A 21,042-nucleotide genomic window follows, 5' to 3' on the forward strand; every position below is an offset into this window, starting at 1 on the left:
GATAACAAAGGCTGAGAATAGAATTAGTGCTGTGGAAGATGAGATAAATAACAACTCCATACATGTAGTGGAAGAGATTGGGAAAAAAAACTTAAAGCAAATGAATAGACAATGGAAAAATTAGTCAAAGAATGTGAACAGATGAAAATAGAAGTCTACAATAAGCTTAACAGAAACAATTTAAGAATCATTGGAGTCTCAGAGACTCAGGAAGAAAATTTTCAGGAAGAATCAATGGTCAAGAGCATCATTAAAGTGAAACTTCCAGAGCTAAAGAATATATGCAATAAAATCCTGAATGCCCGAACAGTACCAACCAAAAGAGACTCCAGAAAAAATACCCCAAGACACATAATAGTCACAATGATGAATCCCACAGATAGAAACAGAATTTTGAAAGAAGCAAGATCAAAAAGGGAAATTACATTAAAGGGAGCATCCTTGAGGTTTATCGCAGACTTGTCACCAGAAAGACTCAAGACCATAAGGCAGTGGTGGAACATAGTGACAAACTCAATCAAATAAATGCTTTGTCTAGAATACTGCACCCAGAAAAACTCACTTTCACGTTTGAAGGAAGAATACATGGTTATACAGACAAAGAAAAGCTCAGAAACTTTACAGACATAAAACCAGTCTTAAGAGAAAAACTGAAAGACCTACATTAAGACAAGAATGAGCAAAAGACACACCAAATTTCGATAAAAAAAAGATGGCAATAAATCCCAGGAATAAATGCATCAGTTAAGAGACACAGAGTGGCTAAATGAATCGAAAAACTCAATCCAACCTTCTGCTGCCTACAAGAAATGCACCTGAATAGTCAGAACAAACATAGACTCAAAATAAAAGGCTGGAGGAAAATTATCCAAGCAAACAACACCCATGAAAAAGCTAGAGTGACCATACTAATATCAGATGATGCAAACTTTATACTCAGGAAAGTTGTAAGGGACAAAGATGGACATTTTGTATTAATCAAGGGGTATGTACAGCAGGAAGAAATCACTCTCCTAAACATATATACAATGAATAAGGGGCCATCAAAATATTTAATACATTTGTTGAGAAATCAAAAAATAATATCAATAACAACACAATAATTGTGGGGGACCTCAACATGGTTTTGTCAACAATGGAGAGGTGAACCAGACTAAAACCCAACAAGAATATACTAGAACTGAGAAGAGAAATGGAAGAAAGAGGCCTAGTAGATATATATAGGACACTCCACCCCCAGAAACCTGGATACACATTTTTTCTCCAATGTACATGGGATATTCTCCAGGATAGACCACATGCTGGCACATAAAACATACCTCCATAATATCAAGAGTATAGAAATTTTGCAGGCTACCTTTGCTGACCACAAGGCTCTGAAATTATATGTGAATTCCAAAAGAACGCAGAAGAAAAACTTTAACACCTGGAAGTTAAACAGCCTCATACTGAATAACCAGTGGGTCTGAGATAAAATCAAAGAGGAAAGCAAAACTTTCCAGGAAACAAATGATAATAAAGAAACAAACTATCAGAATTTATGGGACATAGCAATAGCAGTACTGAGAGGAAAATTTATAGCTTTGCAAGCACACATCAGGAAGGAAAAGGGGGCCTACCTGAATAGTTTAATGACGCAGCTCATAGAATTGGAAAGTGCTCAACATAAGGACCCAGATATAGGGAAACAGAAGGAAATAACAAAGCTGAGAGCAGATATCAATGAAGTGGAAACCCAAAAAACAATCTGAAAGATCAATGAAAGCAGAAGTTGGTTCTTCAAAAAAATAAACAAGATTGATAGACCATTAACAAAACTAACAAAGCGAGAGAGAGAAAAACTTGATAGCTCATATTAGAAATGAAAAAGGGAAGATCACTACTGATATTGCAGATATTTAATGGGTAATCAGAAACTACTTTGAGAAACTCTATGCCACTAAAAATGAGAACCTGGAAGAAATGGATAAATTCTTAGACTCTTATAACTTCCCAGGTTGAATAAAGAGGAGTAGCATATCTAAACAACCCCATAACTATTGATTAAAATTAAAATGGTAATCAAATGTCTGCCCAAAAACAAAAGCCCAGGCCCAGATGGAATCACTAATGAATTCTTTCAAACTTTCCAAGAGGAACTACTACCAATCCTGGCAAGACTCTTTCATGAAATGAAAAAAAAGGGAATACTTCCAAATAGCTTTTATGAAGTCAACATCACCTTGATATCTAAACCAGAGATGCTATGAAAAAAGAAAATAACAGACCAATATTGCTGATGAACACAGATGCAAAGATCCTCAACAAAATCCTGGCAAATAGGATTTAATGCCTTATTAAGAAGATCATCCGGGCCGGGCGGTGGCGCTAAAGGTAAGGTGCCTGCCTTGCCAGCGCTAGCCTTGGACGGACCGCGGTTCGATCCCCCGGTGTCCCATATGGTCCCCCAAGCCAGGAGCAACTTCTGAGAGCGCATAGCCAGGAGTAACCCCTGAGCGTTACCGGGTGTGGCCCAAAAACCAAAAAAAAAAAAAAAAAAAAAAAGAAGATCATCCACTACAATCAAGCAGGTTTCATCCCAGGAATGCAAGAATGGTTTAACATCCGTAAATCTATCAACATAATACACAACATCAACAACAATAAAAATAAAAATAACATGATCATATCAATAGATGCAGAGAAAGCATTTGATAAGTTCCAACATCCATTCTTGAACAAAACTCTGAGCAAGATGAAATAAAAGGAACCTTTATCAATATAGCTAGACCATCTACCACAAGCCAGTGGCAAATATTGTCCTCAATGTAGAAAACTAAAAGCTTTCCCTCTAAATTCTGCCACAAGACAAGGCTGTCCTCTCTCACCACTCCTATTCAACATAGCACTGGAAGTACTTGCTATAATGATTAGGCAAGAAAAAGATATCAAGTGAATCCAGATAGGAAAGAAAGAAATCAAGCTCTCACTGTTTGCAGATGACATGATACTCTACTTAGAAAACCCTAAAGACTCTACCAAAAAACTTCTAGAAACAATAGATTCATATAGCAAGGTGTCAGGCTACAAAATTAACACACAAAAAGCAATGGCCTTTCTATACACCAATAATAATAGGGAAGAAATGGACATTAAGAAAACAACCCCATTCACAATAGTGCCACACAAACTCAAATATCTTGGAGTCAACTTGACTAAATATGTGAAGGACCTATACAATGAAAACTATAAAACTCTGCTCCAAGAAATAAGAGAGAACACATGGAAATGGAAACACATACCTTGCTCATGGACCGGCAGGATTAAGACCATTAAAATAGCAATATTTCCCAAAGCATTGTATAGATTTAATGCAATTCCTCTAAAGATACCATGACATTCTTCATAGAAGTGGATCAGGCATATTTGAAATTCATTTGTAACAATAAACACCTTCAAATTGCCAAAGCAATTATTGGAAAAAAGAATATGGGAGGCATTACTTTCCCCAACTTTAAACTGTATTACAAAGCAATGGTTATCAAAATAGCTTGGTATTGGAATAAAGACAGACCCTCAGATCAGTGGAATAGACTTGAGTACTCAGAGAATGTTCCCCAGATATACAATCATCTCATCTTTGATAAAGGAGCAAGAAGTCCTAAATGGAGGAAAGAAAGCCTCTTCAACAAGTGGTGTTGTCACAACTGGCTAGCCACTTTAAAAAAGCAAACTTAGAGCCACAGCTGACATCATGTACAAAGGTAAAATTCAAATGGATTAAAAACCTTGATATCAGATCTAAAACCATAAGGTATATAGAACAACACGTAGGTATAACACTCCATGACATTGAGACTAAAGGCATCTTCAAGGAGTAAACTGCACTCTCTAAGCAAGTGAAAGCATAGATTAACAGATGGGAATATATTAAGCTGAGAAGCTTCTGCACCCAGAGGCAAATATTGCCCAGGATACAAGAGCCATCCACTTATTGGGAGAAACTATTCACCCATACCCATCAAATAAGGGCTAATATCCAAAATATACAGGGCAACTGACAGAACTCTACAAGAAAAATACATCAATTCTATCAAAAACTGGGGAGAAGAAATGGACACACTATGATAAAGAAGAAATACCAATGGCCAAAAGACACATGAAAAGATGTTCTATATCACTAATCATCAGGGATATGCAAATCAAAACAACCATGAGGTACCACCTCACATCACAGGGACTGGCACACATCACAAAACAAGAACAAGCAGTGTTGGCGGGGATGCAGTGAGACAAAAACTCTTATTCACTGCTGGTGGGAGAATGCCAAGTAGTTCAAACCTTTCTGGAGAGCGATATGGAGATTCCTCCAAAAACTGGAAATCGAGCTCCCATATGATCCAGCCATACCACTCCTAGGAATATACCCAAGGAACACAAAAATACAATACAAAAACCCCTTCCTTACACCTATATTTATTTATTGCAGCACTATTTACCATAACAAGACTCTGGAAACAAACAAGAATGCCCTGCAACAGAGGAATGCTAAAGAAACTGTGGTACATATACACAAATGGAATATTATGCAGCTGTCCAGGGAAGATGAAGTCATGAAATTTTCCTATACATGATATACATGGAATCTATTATGCTGAGTGAAATAAGTCAGTGAGAAAGGGAAAGACAGAGAATGGTCTCACTCATCTATGGGTTTTAAGAAAAATGAAATACATTTCTCAACAATTTTCAGAGACAAAAGAGAGGAGGACTGGACATTACAGCCGACCTCATGAACCTCACCACAAAGTCTGATGAGTTTAGTTAGAGAAGTAACTACATTGCGAACGATCCTAACAATGAGAATATATGAGGGAAATAGAAAGCCTGTCTAGAGTACAGGTAGGGGCGGGGAGGGGAGGAGGGATATTTGGGTTATTGGTGATGGGAATGTTGATGGGGGTGTCATCTGATATGACTGAGACCCTGTTTTCTCAATTTCATGAAGGAGTCTGGCTAGGATTGGTAGTAGTTCCTCTTAAAAGGTTTGCAAGAATTCATTAGTAAATCCATCTGGGCCCGGGCTTTTCTTTTTAGGCAGACATTCAATTACATTGTAATTTCCTCAATAGTGATGGGGGTGTTTAGATATGCTACATCCTCCTTACTCAACCATGGAAGGTTATAAGAGTCCAATAATTTATCAATTTCTTCCAGGTTCTTATGTTTAGTTGCATAGAGTTTCTCAAAGTAGTCTCTGATTACCCTTTTAAACTCTGCAATGTCTGTAGTGATCTCCCCCTTTTCATTTCTAATACAGGTTATCAAGTTTCTCTCTATCTTTCTTTGGGAGTTTTGCCAATGGTCTATCAATCTTCTTTATTTTCTCAAAAAACAACAACAACAACAACAACTTCTACTTTCATTGATCTTTCGGATTGATTTTTGAGCTATTCACCTCATTGATTTCTGCTCTAAGCTTTTTTATTTACTTCTGTGTCCCTATTTTTGGTTCCTTTTGTTGAACATTTTCTAATTTTATAAACTGTGTCACTAATCTATTCAGGTAGGCCCCTTTCTTCCTAATGTGTGCTTGCAAAGCTATAAATTTACCTCTCAGTACTGCTTTTGCTGTGTCCCATAGATTCTGATAGTTTGTGTTTTCATTGTGACTTGTTTCCAGAAAACTTGATTTTCTCTTCTATTTCATCTCATACCCACTTTTTGTTCAGTAGTGGGCTGTTTAAATTCCAGGTGTTTTTTTCTGTGTCCCTTTTTAGTTCACATCTAATTTCAGGGCCTTGTGGTCAGTGAAGGTTGACTGCAAAATTTCTATTCTCTTGATTTTATGGAGGTATGTTTTATGTGCCAGTATGTGGTCTATCCTAGAGAGTGATCCATATACATTGGAGAAGAATGTGAATCCAGGTTTCTGGGGATGGAATGTTCTATATATATCTACTAGGCCTCTTTCTTCCATTTCTCTTTTCAGGGCTAGTATATTTTTCTTTTGGTTTCAGTCTGTTTGACCTATCATGTGTTAACAGGGACTTGTTGAGGTCTCCCACAATTGTTTTATTATTGATATCCTCTTTCCAATTTGTCAATAATTGTGTTATATATTTTGCTGGTCTCTCATTGGGTGCATATATGTTTAGTAGTGCGATTTCTTCTTGTTGCACATATCCCTTGATTAGTATGAAGTGTACATCTTTGTCCCTTACAACTTTCCTGAGTCTAAAGTTTGTGTCATCTAATATTAATATCAGCTTTTATTAAGGGTGTTGTTTGCTTGGATGAATTTCCTCCAGCCTTTGATTTTAAGTCTATATTTGTTTTGACTATTCAGGTATATTTCTTGTAGGCAGCAGAAGGTTAGATTCATCTTGTTGATCCATTTCACCACTCTGTGTCTCTTAATTGGTGCATTTAGTCCATTGTCATTGAGGGAGATGTTTGTCATGGGATTTAATGTCATCTTCGTTATAAGTTTGGTGTGTCTGTTGGTGTCTTATCTTAAAGTGGACCTTTCAGTTTTTTTCTTTTAGTTTTTTTTTTGTTTCGCATCTGTAAAGTTTCTGAGCAGTTGCTTATTTGTGAAGCTATATTTCCTTCCTTTAAACCTGAACGTGAGTTAGGATGGGTGTAGTATTCTAGGTGAAGCCTTCATTTCATTCAGTCTTGTCACAGTATTCCACCAATGTCTTCTGGCCTTGAGAGTTTCTTGCGACATTTCTACTGTAAATCATTCCAGCTCACCTCAGGAAGCTCACCACAAGAGTGATGAGTTTAGTTAGAGAAATAACTACATCTTGAACTGTCCTAATAATGAGAATGTATGAGGGAAATGGAGAGCCTGTTTAGAGTACAGGCGGGGGTCGGGTGGGGAGGGGGGAGACTTGGGACATTGGTGATGGGAATGTTGCACTGGTGATGGGTGGTGTTCTTTACATGACTGAAACCCAAACACAATCATGTATGTAATCAAGGTGTTTAAAGAAAAAAAAAGAATGCTTTTTTGAATGTAAATATCCCTTTTTGATCTTGCTGTTTTCAGTATTTTACCTTTATCTTTGGGATTCATCATTGTGTCTATGATGTGTCTTGGTTTGTTTTTCTTTGGATCTCCTTTTTTTTTTTTGTTTTTGGGCCACACCCGGTGGTTCTCAGGGGTTACTCCTGGATGTCTGCTCAGAAATAGCTCCTGGCAGGCACGGGGACCATATGGGACACCGGGATTCGAACCAACCACCTTTGGTCCTGGATTGGCTGCTTGCAAGGCAAACACCACTGTGCTATCTCTCTCGGCCCTCTTTGGATCTCTTTTAGATGGTACTTTTTGGGCCTGCAGAATTGATTGCTTGCAGTCTTTAGCTCTGGGAGTTTCGCTGTGATGATGTCTTTGACTGTTGACTCTTCCTAGGGATCTCCTTCCTGGGCCTCTGGGACTCCAATGATTCTTGTGTTGTTTCTTTTGAGCTTATCAAAGACTTCTAATTTCATCTGTTCACATTCTTTGAGGACTTTTTCCCTTGTATGATCATTTGCCGTAAAGTTCTTTTCCAATCTTTTCTGCTGTATGGAGTTGTTCTGCATTTCCTCTTCCAGTTCACTGATTCTGTCCTTGACTGCTGTTACCCTGTTGGAGAGCCTTTTATTGTGGTATTCAGTTCAGCTATCATGTTTTTCAGATCTTTTATTTCAGTTTGGAGTTTTCTGAATTATATATATATATATATGTGTGTGTGTGTGTGTATACATATATATACATATATATATATATATGTGTGTGTGTGTGTGTGTGTGTTCTGTTCAGCTAGAGCTATGCTTTCTTTGATTTCTATGAGGATCCTCCGTATTTCTATTCTAAACTCCTTATCTGAGAGGTAAATCAGATGGTTGGTATTTTTTGGGTCATCAGAATTATCATCTTTATTCTTTGTGCAAGGTGTTTATCTGTGAGGTTTCCCCATTGTCACACTTGTAGTGTGATATTTTTCTGCTTGTTATGGTGGTGTTCATTAGTTAGAAACAGTACCCGGCTTTGAAGCGAAGCTGGAGAACAGAAACAAGTAAAGGTGACAGGTCCCCTCAGACTCTCCCAGTTGCTAAGCTTAGAGTTGGGGCAGACCCCATCTGCCTTCACAGACAAAGGAGCTATCTTTCTGCTTAGGCTCCTCTGGTAGGTAGCCTGTTTTCACTCAGTTTTTATTGGCCTTTCTGATTGGGTGCCTCTAGAAGACAGTTTTTGCTGGGCCTTTCTTGACTTTCTCAGGAGAGTTTCAGCAGAAATTATTCTTAAAGACTTAGAATAGTTAATTATAAAGTTTTTGTCAAATCACAAAAATCTATAAATACCATAAGCAATACTAAAAATAAGAAACTGGATATCTTATTTAACTTGAAGATGTAATCAAACAATGTGGTAAAGGCATACAGCAGGGGTCTCAAACTCAATTTACCTGGGGGCCGCAGAATGCAAAGTCGGGGTGAGGCAGGGCCGCAGAAGGGTATTTGCTTACTGAATATTCACAATAAAAATCACATTAGTAAGAAAAAATTTGCAAAAAATCGCATTAAACATTTGCATACCCCAAACAGAACTGCTAGGGATATGCGAATGTTTAATGCAATTTTTTCTTACTAATGTGATTTTATTGTGATTATTGGGTAAGCAAATAATCGCAAATATTGCAATATTTTAAGGCCAGCCATGGGCCACAAAATGTTGTATGAAGGGCCACAAATGGCCCATGGGCCATTAATTTGAGACCCCTGGCATACAGTATAGATTTTCTGAACAGGGATTAGTATAGAATATCTAGGGTAAAACATATATATATGGTCAACTAATTTTTGCAATGAAGCTGAGAGCTTGAAATTAATAGACAGCCTCTTCAACAAAAGGTGTTGAAACAAATGGGTAGCCACTTGTAATAAATTTATATCTGATACCTTACACAAAAGTCAACTATAAGTTGGTCAAAGATCTTATGATCAGTCCTATACCTGTAATATATTTTTAGGAAAACATAGGCAGGTAACTTCAAGACATAGACTTCAAAGGACGGTTTAACATCTGATACCAATGGCAAATTTTACAGAATCAAAATTAAACAAATGGAACTACATCAACCTTAAAAGTTGTTGTATATTAAATGGAACATGAACTTAAACTGAAAGATAGTCAAGTGCAAAAATATTTGCACTTATCATATCAGATAAAGGGTTGATATCAAAGTTACATAAAGTACTAACTAATTAATAAAATATCTGCAAACCACATCAAAATATTAAAAGAGAAAATGAACAGACAATTCTCTGAGGAAGACTAATGAAAGTCCAGTAGACACATGAAAAAATGATCAGCACTTATAATTAAGGTACGCTAAATCAAGATAACAATTAGATATCATCTTACATCAGTTAAAATGGCATATACAAAAATACTGAGAATAATCTGTGTTGAAGGAGATGTGATGAAAAAGGAACATTCAGTCAATGATGGTGGCTATATCTGATCCTGCTCCTAAGGAAAACAATATGAAGGGTTCTCAATAAACGTAGAATTGAGCTGCCATATGATACAGGAATCCTACACTGGGGCATCTTTCACCAGGGCAAAAAAAACATTCACTAAAAACGAACATATTCTAAGCTCATGTTCATCCATTGCAGCACTCAGTACAATAGCCAAGATTTCAAATCAAGTTAGATATCTAATAACAGATGAGTGTATCATTAAAACAAGATATGGTATGTATACACATTAGAAAACTACACAACTATAAAGAATGATGCAATCATGCAACTTGCTACAACATGGATGAAATTGGAAGCCATCATGCTAAATGAAGTAAGCTAGAAAAAGAGTGAAAAAAACAATGAAATTATTTATATGTGGTATTGAAAATAACTCCATGAGAGAATGCAATAATTTCAAGGAAAGGATACCTCATTTACCCTTAACCATAATATAAAAAAAGCCCAAGAGAAAAATAAGGTAGAGAAGATGGGGAGAAACTGATGAGGAATAATGGGACAAATGTCAAGCAGATTCCAGCACATTGGTGGTATTAAGAAAGAACAAAAATAAATATCCAACCACAAAGTCAACAATGCTGAAATCATGAGACACAAATTCAAAACCAAACTTAAAAAGCTATCTATCAACTTGGAAGGAGAAGGTATGGAAAGGAACTTGAGAACATATTGGAGAGAAGTTAATACTGGTAGTAGGACTGTTCTGGAACACTGTATGTCTAAAACTCCTCTTTGAGAAACTTTGTAAATCACGTTGCTTTAAAAGCAACGGAATGTTGGAGAGAGAATATAGATGCTTGAATATAAATTCTGATGCCCCATTCTCTAGCAACATGACTTATCTTCTCCAGAACATTTTTTTTTTCACAAAATGATGTGGGTAGCAGAGAGATAGTACACAGATAAGTCACTTACTTGTACACAGTTGATTACAGTTTAATCCCGAGCACTGCATATATTCCCAAGCAGGAATGATCCCTGAGCACAGAGCCAAGAATAAGCCTGAATACTGCTGGTTTGGGCCCCCAAAACCAAAAAGAAACACACACAAAAAATAATAATAAGATTATGTGCTTCATATTATTGATACAAAAATGCACAAATAGGACAATCAACTGGAAAATTCAATAAATTATTAGAAATACCAAGTACCCTTTAGGTACTTGGAAACAAAGTTACTTATGTATAATATGGTTATGTATCTTATATATTATCATTTATATGTATAAATATATATTACATATCATATTTAAATATATTTCAATCGTCCCTATTGTCTTCCATTTGTCTCCCTTACTCTTCCTGTCTCTGCACATATTATTTATATTTTCAATCTCTACTCCAAAAATTCCATGTGTTTTTGTTTATCTAGTTAGCACTGGGCTTTGAATGTGAAATCACTGCCCAGACATTTTCTCAGTGGTTCTTCAAGACTGTGAAAGAAAACTCAGAGAGAATATATTCCAATTTGTTTTAATGTTCAGAAAAAAGAAGCAGTAGCACTTATTTCCCTTTACTCTAGGCTTTTAAGCATCATAGTTATGAAATATGGCTGCAACATTCTTTTACATCCTTTTAAGTAGCAGTCATCCTCCTCTTCCCTCCCTGTCTCTGCCCACCCCCTGACCCATACTATTAAGCCCTTCACAGGTATCAATCGTCAGGAAGTAGGAAGAACTGCACTTTAAAAGGATTTTAAATAATGTCTCCAAGAAATATAGCAGCAGATTGTTCAATGGAGATTATCAGCCAAGAGTATGCTGGTGGGGGGAGGGTTCTCCGTTAAAAGGTCTTTAAATAATGTAAGTGTATTTCTTGGCAACATTACTCAAAGCCATTTAAAATGAAGCTAGTTCTGCTGCACCCACAAAACAGACATGGCAGACATATACTAAAATGATGCTACCACATTCTTGACTTAGTGATGACACAGATCGCAACTTTATATAATAAGTTGAAAGTACCAGAGACTTACCTAGATTAATATATATTAATTTACTATAGTACTAGATTAGTACTAGTAATAGTAATAGATTATATTATACATTACATATTATAATAAGATAACATATACCCTTCTTTTTATGAGTTGAGATCAAATACTCCAGAGAATGAAGTTCATGTCCTCTGGGGAAAAGATGTTGGTGTATCCCAGAGGTCTATATCTTTTTGTATTCCCTTTCACTCCCTTACTACTCTATCCACACAATAAAATGAAATTTGAAATTTAAAGTCACCCCAACCAAACAGTATGCCCTGCCTTCCAGCCACTTCATCTCCACCTCCCTACTAGTTCAGCCTTACTCGTATATTCAGGATGGGTAAAGCAAGAAGAAATTCAGTGTGTGGTTAAAGTGTTTTGGCTTTGGAGAAGAAAAATGTTGAGTTGAATATCTGTCACTATATATATATATAGTGACTTTAGGAAACTGTACTGATCTCTCAAGATTCAATATTCTCACCTAAAAACAGTATTACAAGATGTCTGTTTTTAGAAATGTAAAACCATTCAACGAACTCAATGAACATAAAGCAGTTAACTGTGTCTAAAGGCAGATTTTATATACTCAGTACTTGGTATTGTGGGCATTGTGCCTTGGGAGTGTAATTCTGTGCGTTTTTGGTAGTTTTAGGATACAGGAGGTAACATCTTGATGTCTTGATGTGATGAACTCAAGAGTTAATTCGGTGTGCAACTGGTACCAAAGACATCTTATGGATAGCTTTTAAGCCTGGTTTGTCTGTTTTCTGGAATCAAATGGAAGTTTTCATTTGAGATAGAAGAAAAAACAACGAATCCAAAAATTCAGTGGTACAAAAGGGTTCCCTGGGTCACTTTACAAACAAATCTATAGCACAAATTTAAATAAAAGAAAGTAATAGGAGAATGATGTAAGATAAAAGATTTACTGTTTTCTTTTTCTTTTGTTTTTGTTTGTTTGTTTTTGTTTTTGGGGGGCTACACCTGGTGATGTTCAGGGGTCACTCCTGGCTACACTCTCAGAAATCGCTTCTGACTTGGGGGGCCATATGGGACGCTGGGGAATTGAACAGTAGTCTGTCCTAGGCTACCGTGGGCAAGGCAGACGCCCTACTGTTTAAGCCACCACTCTGGCCCCTAAAGACTTACTGTTTTCATATTGCTAAGATAAACTTCAGCAATGAAAAGTCTTTAGTCCAATTAATACTATTAAAGCACACTGTAGCCCTCACTCCAACCTAAGAATACTGAGATGGCAGGTAGGTGAAAATAATGCTGCTCAAATAACGTGAAGGAAAAGATGTTCCTACAACATTCAGATAGTAGAAAAAGTTTTTTATCATTGACAATAATGACAGAAAATCCAACTGAAACCCATTAAAGGAAAAAAGTCACTATTTTAGTTAGCCCAGCAAGCACCTGAAACTCCTTTCTGTGTGGGAAAAATGGGAGGATAGTTGAGAAGGTGGAGGTCTAATACTAATGTTCTTACCTCTTGAAGAGAATAGCCCTTATTTTGAATATACTGTTGGTTGTGTTAGTTCCTTTTCTACCTTTAAATGACAAGAGGCTATGAAGAGGTATGGACCTGTTCAGTTAACTAAGATGGCCCCAAACTAGGAAAAAAAATATATATATAATATATATATACACATCTGTATTTATGTATACATACATATGAATATATGTTATATGTGCATATATTTATACATGCATATATACACACCTGTATTTATGTATACATACATATGGACATGTTTATATGTGTATACATATACATGTATGTATATATTGGTTTTGGAGCCACAACCAATGGCGCTAAGAATTAAACCTGGCTCTGTGTTCAGAAATCATTCCTGGCAGGCCAGGGAGACCATATGGCTTGCCTAATCCAGTTCAGCCACAAGCAAGCCCAATGCCCTACCTGCTGTTCTATCTCTCTAGCCCTGGAATATTTTTCTTTAACAGGGAAAAAGTGGGAAGGACTTGCTCCCTTAAAGATTTTAATTCTAGTCAGTGTATGAAAGAATAGTGCCACAACAGAGGAAATTAAAGTAAAAGTCATAGAAAAATGAAAGACAAAAATTCTAACAGCTTCCTAAAAGAAAATTGAACAATGTCATTACTAGAATGATATTGGGAAGAAAAGATAAAAACTATTTCTTGTATTTTTTCCAGTTGATATTCTGTGTGTCATACTAACCATTATCTGTTGGTAGTAACACAGATAAACTTTTTTGCCATTACTAAATAAAGCATAAGTCTAAAAATTATTTAGGTAATTGGAAGTATGCAAGTTGTTTCAAGCTACTGGAGCCAGTAATCACCACTACCACCACCACCACCACCACCACCACCACCATCACCACCACCATCACCATCATCAATACATCACTCTAATTTTGTTTTACAAACTAAAACAGAAAGTTATAATTTTACTTATGTACATTCAAATCGTGATGTAAAAAATATTTCTCTAGTTATATCTGGATTTCAGTTCCTCCTTCCTTGCTTGCTCTCTTCCTTCATCCCTTCCATCTTCATACCCTCCCATGTTCCTTTATCTCCTTCCTTTCTTTCCCCTTCCTTTCTTCTTTCTCCTTCTCTTCTTCCTTCCTTTCTTTATTCTCTTTCCCTTACTCCTTTCTCTCTTCCCCTCCTCATTTTTCTCCCTCCCTCACTACCACATTCCTTTCCTCTTTCTCTCCTTGATTCCTTCCTTTCCTCATTACTTCCTTCCTTTCTTCCTTCCTTTCCTTCTCACTGTCATTTATAAAAATGCAGACAATAGAGTTTCAGGTGTACAATGCTCCAACTCCAAACTCATCACCAATGTTTACATCCCTCCACAATGACCACAGATTTCCTCTTAATCCCCGAATATCTTTTTTGACAGAATATTTTTAATATAATTTTTATTTGAATCGTAGTGGGTTACATATCGTTCACAGTAATATTTTAGGTACATATTACCATTGAATCAGGGGAATTCCCGTCACCGAATTGTCCTCCCTCCACCTCTGTTCCAGTCCTGCCTCCCATATTCTCCACCCTCATCCCCAGGGCTGCTAGAATGAGTGGTCCCCACTGTGCCTAGCTTACTACTTAGTGATCTTACAACTTTTTGGTCATGGTAGCTCCATTATATCCCCCTCTACTTGGGAGGCGGGACTAGATAGTTCAAGTTATGTGGTTTTGTTTGAAGAAGAGAAAAGTAATAAAATGGGGTAAAAATCAAATATGCGGAAAATGGGCAGAGTCCTTCTAGAGGCTCTCATCCTTGGTTTGAGAAATGAAAGGGAAAAAGAAGGCTAAATGCCACAACTGTACAAAAAGGAGTATCAGATAAAATATCTAGTGAACTCTACAGCAATAAAGATAGGCACCACATAGTAGCCAGGGTCTTGAAATAAAAAACATGCCAGAGCACAAAACATTTTTAAATTTAATTCTTGACCCTTGATTCCTATTCTTATAGCAGCATTGGCTCTAGTTGTTTAGTATGTACTGAAAAGTCACCTCTATACATCATATAGAGTTAAGATTCAAGATAAATAAAACACTCACAAATATCAACAACAATAAATTCAATAGTCCTATTGAAAAATGGAGAGCATCCAGAGCAATAGCCACCAGTAAAGCATTTGTCTTGCATGCGGCCAACCCAGGACAGGCCTGGGTTCAATCCCTGGAATCCTATATGCTTCCTCAAGCCTGCCAGAAATGATTTCAGAGCGCAGAGCCAGAAGTAATCCCTGAGCACTGTGTGGCCCCAAAACAAAACAAAACAAAACAAAAAACCACTAAAAATAATAGTAAAAATAAAAATGGAGAAAATGGAGAGTGGAAATGAACAGACACTTCTTTGAAAAGGACAAACAGATGAATGATAGGCATATTAAAAAATCACATTATGTCACTTGTTATTAGAGAAATGAAAATTGAGACAGCAATAAAATATCATCTATGCCAATAAAAATGAATAGAAACAACTTGTGATGCTGGATGATATGAGAAATGAATTCAACTTATTTCTAATTTCTTTTTTAGAGTTCAGCTAATCACAAGTCAAAATAAGCATGTCATTTTATCTTTTTTTTGTTTTGTTTTGTTTTTGGGCCACACCCAGTGATGCTCAAGGGTTACTCCTGGGTATAAGCTCAGAAATCTCTCCTGGCTTGGGGGACTATGTGAAATGCTGGGAGCAATTTCTGAGTGCATAGCCAGGAATAACCCCTGAGCATCACCAGGTGTGTCCTCCCAAAAATTAATAAATAAGTAAATAAAAGAACAAATAACTTGAAAAAATATATTTTGCCTGCTCATGCCTTTAATTTAAATTTTACTTTATAAATGACTATAAATATGTCATCTATAATAATTGCTAAAATTTTTTTTAAATATGGAACGCTTCACGAATTTGTGTGTCATTCTTGCACAGGGGCCATGCTAATCTTCTCTGTATCATTCCAATTTTAGTATATGTGCTGCCAAAGAGAGCACAATAATTGCTAAAATTTTAGCTTACAAATAGATCATAAAGAGGGAATGGGAGACAAATTTTTTTGAAAATGAAGTGTTACTTATTTTAGAGTGATTAGATAGGAGAGAGAATTAAGGATATGAAGAAAGACTTCAGAAATTTCTTTATTAATTTAAGGATGCCAAGGTAAAAATTATCTTTTGCATCCAGGATTCCAGAATAATAATGAAATTACATAATAAAATAATGGAAAAAATAGTTCACCCATATTGGCTAAGAATATTTTGGAGCCAATGCTGAGTAGAAGCCAGTGGCTAATTAAACTGCTATTAAATTTTGCCTTGGCACACATGCTTTAAATAAATAGGAAGATTGAAAGGTAACACATTTGTTCTTTTTCTCTGTACCTAACAGACTACATACTTGCCTTTTCAGCATGATGTTTGTGTTGATTTCAAATCCTATGAAGTAGATAGGCCCACAGTTTAGGGTGGTGTACATTCTATGACTAAAACCCAAGAATGAAAATTTTGTAACCACGGCATTTAAATAAAGAAATTAATAATAAAAAAGAACCATACCCGTGGTGTCTCCATGATTAACTCAGCAGCTTGAGCTATTCCAAATGTTGCTCTCTTGTCGGAGAAAGAGAATAAATACATTGGGTGTGAATGATGGCCGGCAAGGGAAAGCTGGAATGTTTGCTCAACCTCAGTGTTCTGTGAGCTGAACAGCTTTCCAAGGCCACTTTTCCCCCCTCCAGATGTTCCAGAGGAAGATGCAAATGAGCATGTTTTAATGTTGAAAAACTGTCAGAACCTGTTCAAGGAACTTACAGAATATCATCAAGACCACAAGTCTTTTCTCTAATGGAGAATATCTAAATTGGTATCGAACATACACGCGCAGGGTTAAAAAGATTATAGACTTTTTAAGATTTCTGAGCATTAGATAATTTCTAAAATTCCAATGCATATTATATTAAATTATTTATTTTTTCCTATATTCTAGTTCTCCCATGTCATTCCATAATGTAACTGCTGAAGACATTGTTCCACAATATCACATGTGATATTTATGGGCTTGTACTTTACAGATGTATAACCTGAGGAAGCTGAAGTGATATTTACTTCATAGCAGCCCTATGCAAATAGGAACAAACATAAAAGTAAATGTTGTCCCTTTAGTTTTTGCTCAGACCATGATTGGATTTTGTTCTTTTTTAGTTCCCATGTCATCATATTCAAAGTTTTAATAAAATATCATAGTCTAGGTTCTATGAGATGATGAGATTTGTTCTTGGTCTCCAGGCAGAATTATGGGCATTGCAAGGTCTGTTACCAATCTTGACTAGCTCTATCAATTGAGAACTTCAGTTATAAATTGTAGTACACAGAACTAAGCTTTAATTATGTTTTAAAATAAAGTTAACTTATAGAAAGGCCTTAGAATATTGTCCAATAAATTATTTGGGCATCAGAAAAGGAAAGAATAAATATTGAGATAAAAGTATATAGATATGGGACTCTTTAAAATTATGTAAAAGCTTTGACCTTATAACATCAAGATTAAAAGAAAATGAAACAATTGTTTAACTAAATATCTATGAACATATTTAACATTACTTGGAAAATATATCGAATCATACTAAACATTTTAGATTTCATCTGATTTCTTAGCTGGATAGAGACAGCTTAAGAGACAGGGTCAAGGTGATAAAATGAGGAGAACCAATGTGTACTTCCTCCTTCAATCACAGAAAGCTGGGCCAAAATTTGACTTCATCTACATAGAAACCAACCTGAAATCTGGATGAACAGAATATCAGAGGAAAATAGAAATAACACAAATGGATACACTCACCAAGATAAACAAAGCAAAACAAAAACACACAACAAAACATGAGGCAATATATGCAATGATGAAGATTTCTAAGATGCAAAACTTTACCTAGAGAACAGATTCGGGTGGGAAAGTTTGCTCATTACCTCAGATGTAAAATTGTATATTTACAACACTAGAATGGAAGGTTAAATATATAGGCTATAAACTAGAGTCGGATATTGGCAGGTGTCATTTTGTGACCTCTTTCAATCTTGCTAGTATCAGCACTGTATGTTGGAATTCACTTCCATACTCACAAACTCTGGGGGATATCAACTCTGAGATTTCCACCAATTCCAAGGAAACAGCTCAGTTTACAGGCCCAAGAGACAATTATCAGAAATGTTTTCTTCTGACAGATAAATACAATCAACTAATTGCTAGGAAGTAAGTTGCATCCTTGCAGCTAGAAAACATGCTACATAACTGACATCACAGCCAACAATCAAGAGTATGATCCTTTGCTAGCCCATAACCAGCCACAATATGTCCTCAGTTAGCTCTCGAGTTGCCTGTGCTGAGGTCCCAGCTTTCTTTCAGACTAGTCCCAGTAAAGGCTTCTCATCCATCACCTAGATTATGTTTCAACCATTCCATCTTAGAGGCTATTAAACACTTGTCCTTTATTTCTAGATGGACTGAAGCCCAGGACATATGACCAGAAAGCCTTGGCCATTGCCCAAACCTACTCAACTATGGTGCCATGTACATATCAGGCATTTCTAACCTCAAAATCCCACCATAGCGCCCAAGTCCCCTAAAACCTTTTTGGTACCACAGCTGCTACCAAATGCAACAGTTAACATGCAGCAAAACCCATTTGAACACAGACCCCTGGCCCCTATACAGGCCTTGCCAAACATCAGACAAAATAAGGAGATATAAACAGACCTCTACCTTGAAACATCAAAAGAAATCCTAAACAAGAGAGTGATGTAAAACTACCTAAATTGTGTTCATAGAAATGAAGTTAATGGAAGAGAAATTGAAGTAGGACAAGAAATCATGAGTAAGGTAAAAAGAAAAATAAAAGAAAGCTATCACAGAACTAAAGCATATAATAGTTAAACTAAAAAAAGTGACAAAAATGAGATGATCTTAATAGAAAATAATAAAGTCAAAATGCAAACCAGTGAGTTTAAAACAGTCTGATAGTGACTCAAAAGTGAGATATTGGCCTTGCATGTATAAACTCCTAAGTGGAATCCTTGTATTGCTAACATGGGGAGATGCACTCCTTATAAAGTTTGTCAAATATTATCTAATCCAACCTTTATCAAAAATAGTATGAATATTTCTCAAAAATCTAAGAATTGAGCTACCAATATGACCCACGAACTTGAGTTCTTGACATCCACTCCAATAGAGCAAAATGTATTTTATTGTAGTTTACAATTTTGTTATTTTCTTTTTTTAAATAATATTTTATTTAAACACCTTGGTTACAAACTTGTGGTTGGGTTTCAGTCATGTAAGAGGACAACCCCCCCCCATCACCAGTGCAACATTCCCACCACGAATGTCCCAAAATCAAGAAATTTTGTTATTTTTTAATAAATCACCATGTCATAGTTACAAAGTTGTTCATGATTAAGTTTTAGCCATAAAATGCCCAATCCCATCCCTTCACCAGTACACATTTTCCACTACCAATATTCCATGTTCCCAGTTTGTTTCTTTTTTCTTTTATCATTTCTTTTTTTTTTTTTTTTTTGCTTTTTGGGCCACACCTGCTGACGTCAGGGGTTACCCCTGGTTATACGCTTAGAAATAGCTCCTGGCATAGCTGGGTCGTATGGGAGCTCGATTTTCAGTTTTTGGAGGAATCTCCATATACCCTACGAACACAAAAATACAATACAAAAATCCCTTCCTTACACCTATATTCATTGCAGCACTACTTACTATAGCAAGACTCTGGAAACAGCCAAGATACCCTTCAACAGATGAATGGCTAAAGAAACTGTGGTACAGGGCCCGGAGAGATAGCACAGCAGTGTTTGCCTTGCAAGCAGCCGATCCAGGACCAAAGGTGGTTGGTTCAAATACCGGTGTCCCATATGGTCCCCCGTGCCTGCCAGGAGCTATTTCTGAGCAGCCAGCCAGGAGTAACCCCTGAGCACCGCTGGGTGTGGCCCAAAAACAAAACAAAAAAGAAACTGTGGTACATATACACAATGGAATATTATGCAGCTGTCAGGAGAGATGAAGTCATGAAATTTTTCTATACATAGATGTACATGGAATCTATTATGCTGAGTGAAATAAGTCAGAGAGAAAGAGAAAGACGCAGAATGGTCTCACTCATTTATGGGTTTTAAGAAAAATGAAAGACATTCTTGCAATAATAACTTTCAGACACGAAAGAGAAAAAAGCTGGAAGTTACAGCTCACCTCATGAAGCTCACCACAAACAGGGATGAGTTTAGTTAGAGAAATAACTAAGTTTTGAACTATCCTAATAATGAGAATGTATGAAGGAAATAGAAAGCCTCTCTAGAGTACAGGCGGGGGTTGGGTGGGGAGGAGGAAGATTTGGGACATTGGTGATGGGAATGTTGCACTGGTGATGGGTGGTGTTCTTTACATGACTGAAACCCAAACACAATCATGTATGTAATAAAGTTGTTTAATTAAAAATTAAAAAAAATAAATAGCTCCTGGCTCAGGGGACCATATGAGATGCGGGGTATCGAACTGCATTTCTTCCTAGGTTAGCGTGCGCAAGGCAGACTCCCTACTGCTTCTGCGACTGCTCCAGCCCCTCCTAGTTTGCTTCTTATTTTCTCCCCTTGCCCATCCCCTGCCCACTTCTATGGCAAACACTGCTCTTTCTCACACTCTCTTTCTCTGTTTCTCAACTCTTCCATTTTCCCTTCTAAACACTATAATTTGCAATATGTTACTGAAGAAGTATCATGCATATCAATCTATCTCCTTTCAGCACCCATTTTTGTCTGAAGTGATCATTTTTAAATTTTATTGTCATAATGGTCCTTTCTATGCCCTAACTGCACCCTCCTGTTCTTTGTGGCAAGTTTCCTCCACTTGACCACTCCTCCTGATCCTCATCTTTATTTCCTTGGGTGTTATTATTATATTTCATTTCATCTCACAAATGATTGTGAATATTTTATGTCTTTCTCTTCCTCTGATTCGTTTTGCTGAACAT

At 36.5% G+C, this 21,042-nt stretch overlaps 1 non-coding gene across 1 annotated transcript; it reads right to left on the minus strand.

The window, feature by feature from the left end:
- Positions 1 to 15,899: 15,899 nt before the first annotated feature.
- On the minus strand, positions 15,900 to 16,006 carry LOC126032993 (U6 spliceosomal RNA). The gene has a single exon (XR_007504151.1). It is a non-coding gene; the product is annotated as a U6 spliceosomal RNA (small nuclear RNA).
- Positions 16,007 to 21,042: the final 5,036 nt, after the last annotated feature.

Source organism: Suncus etruscus, chromosome 16 (assembly GCF_024139225.1).
Source record: "Suncus etruscus isolate mSunEtr1 chromosome 16, mSunEtr1.pri.cur, whole genome shotgun sequence".
Classification (NCBI taxonomy): domain Eukaryota; kingdom Metazoa; phylum Chordata; class Mammalia; order Eulipotyphla; family Soricidae; genus Suncus; species Suncus etruscus.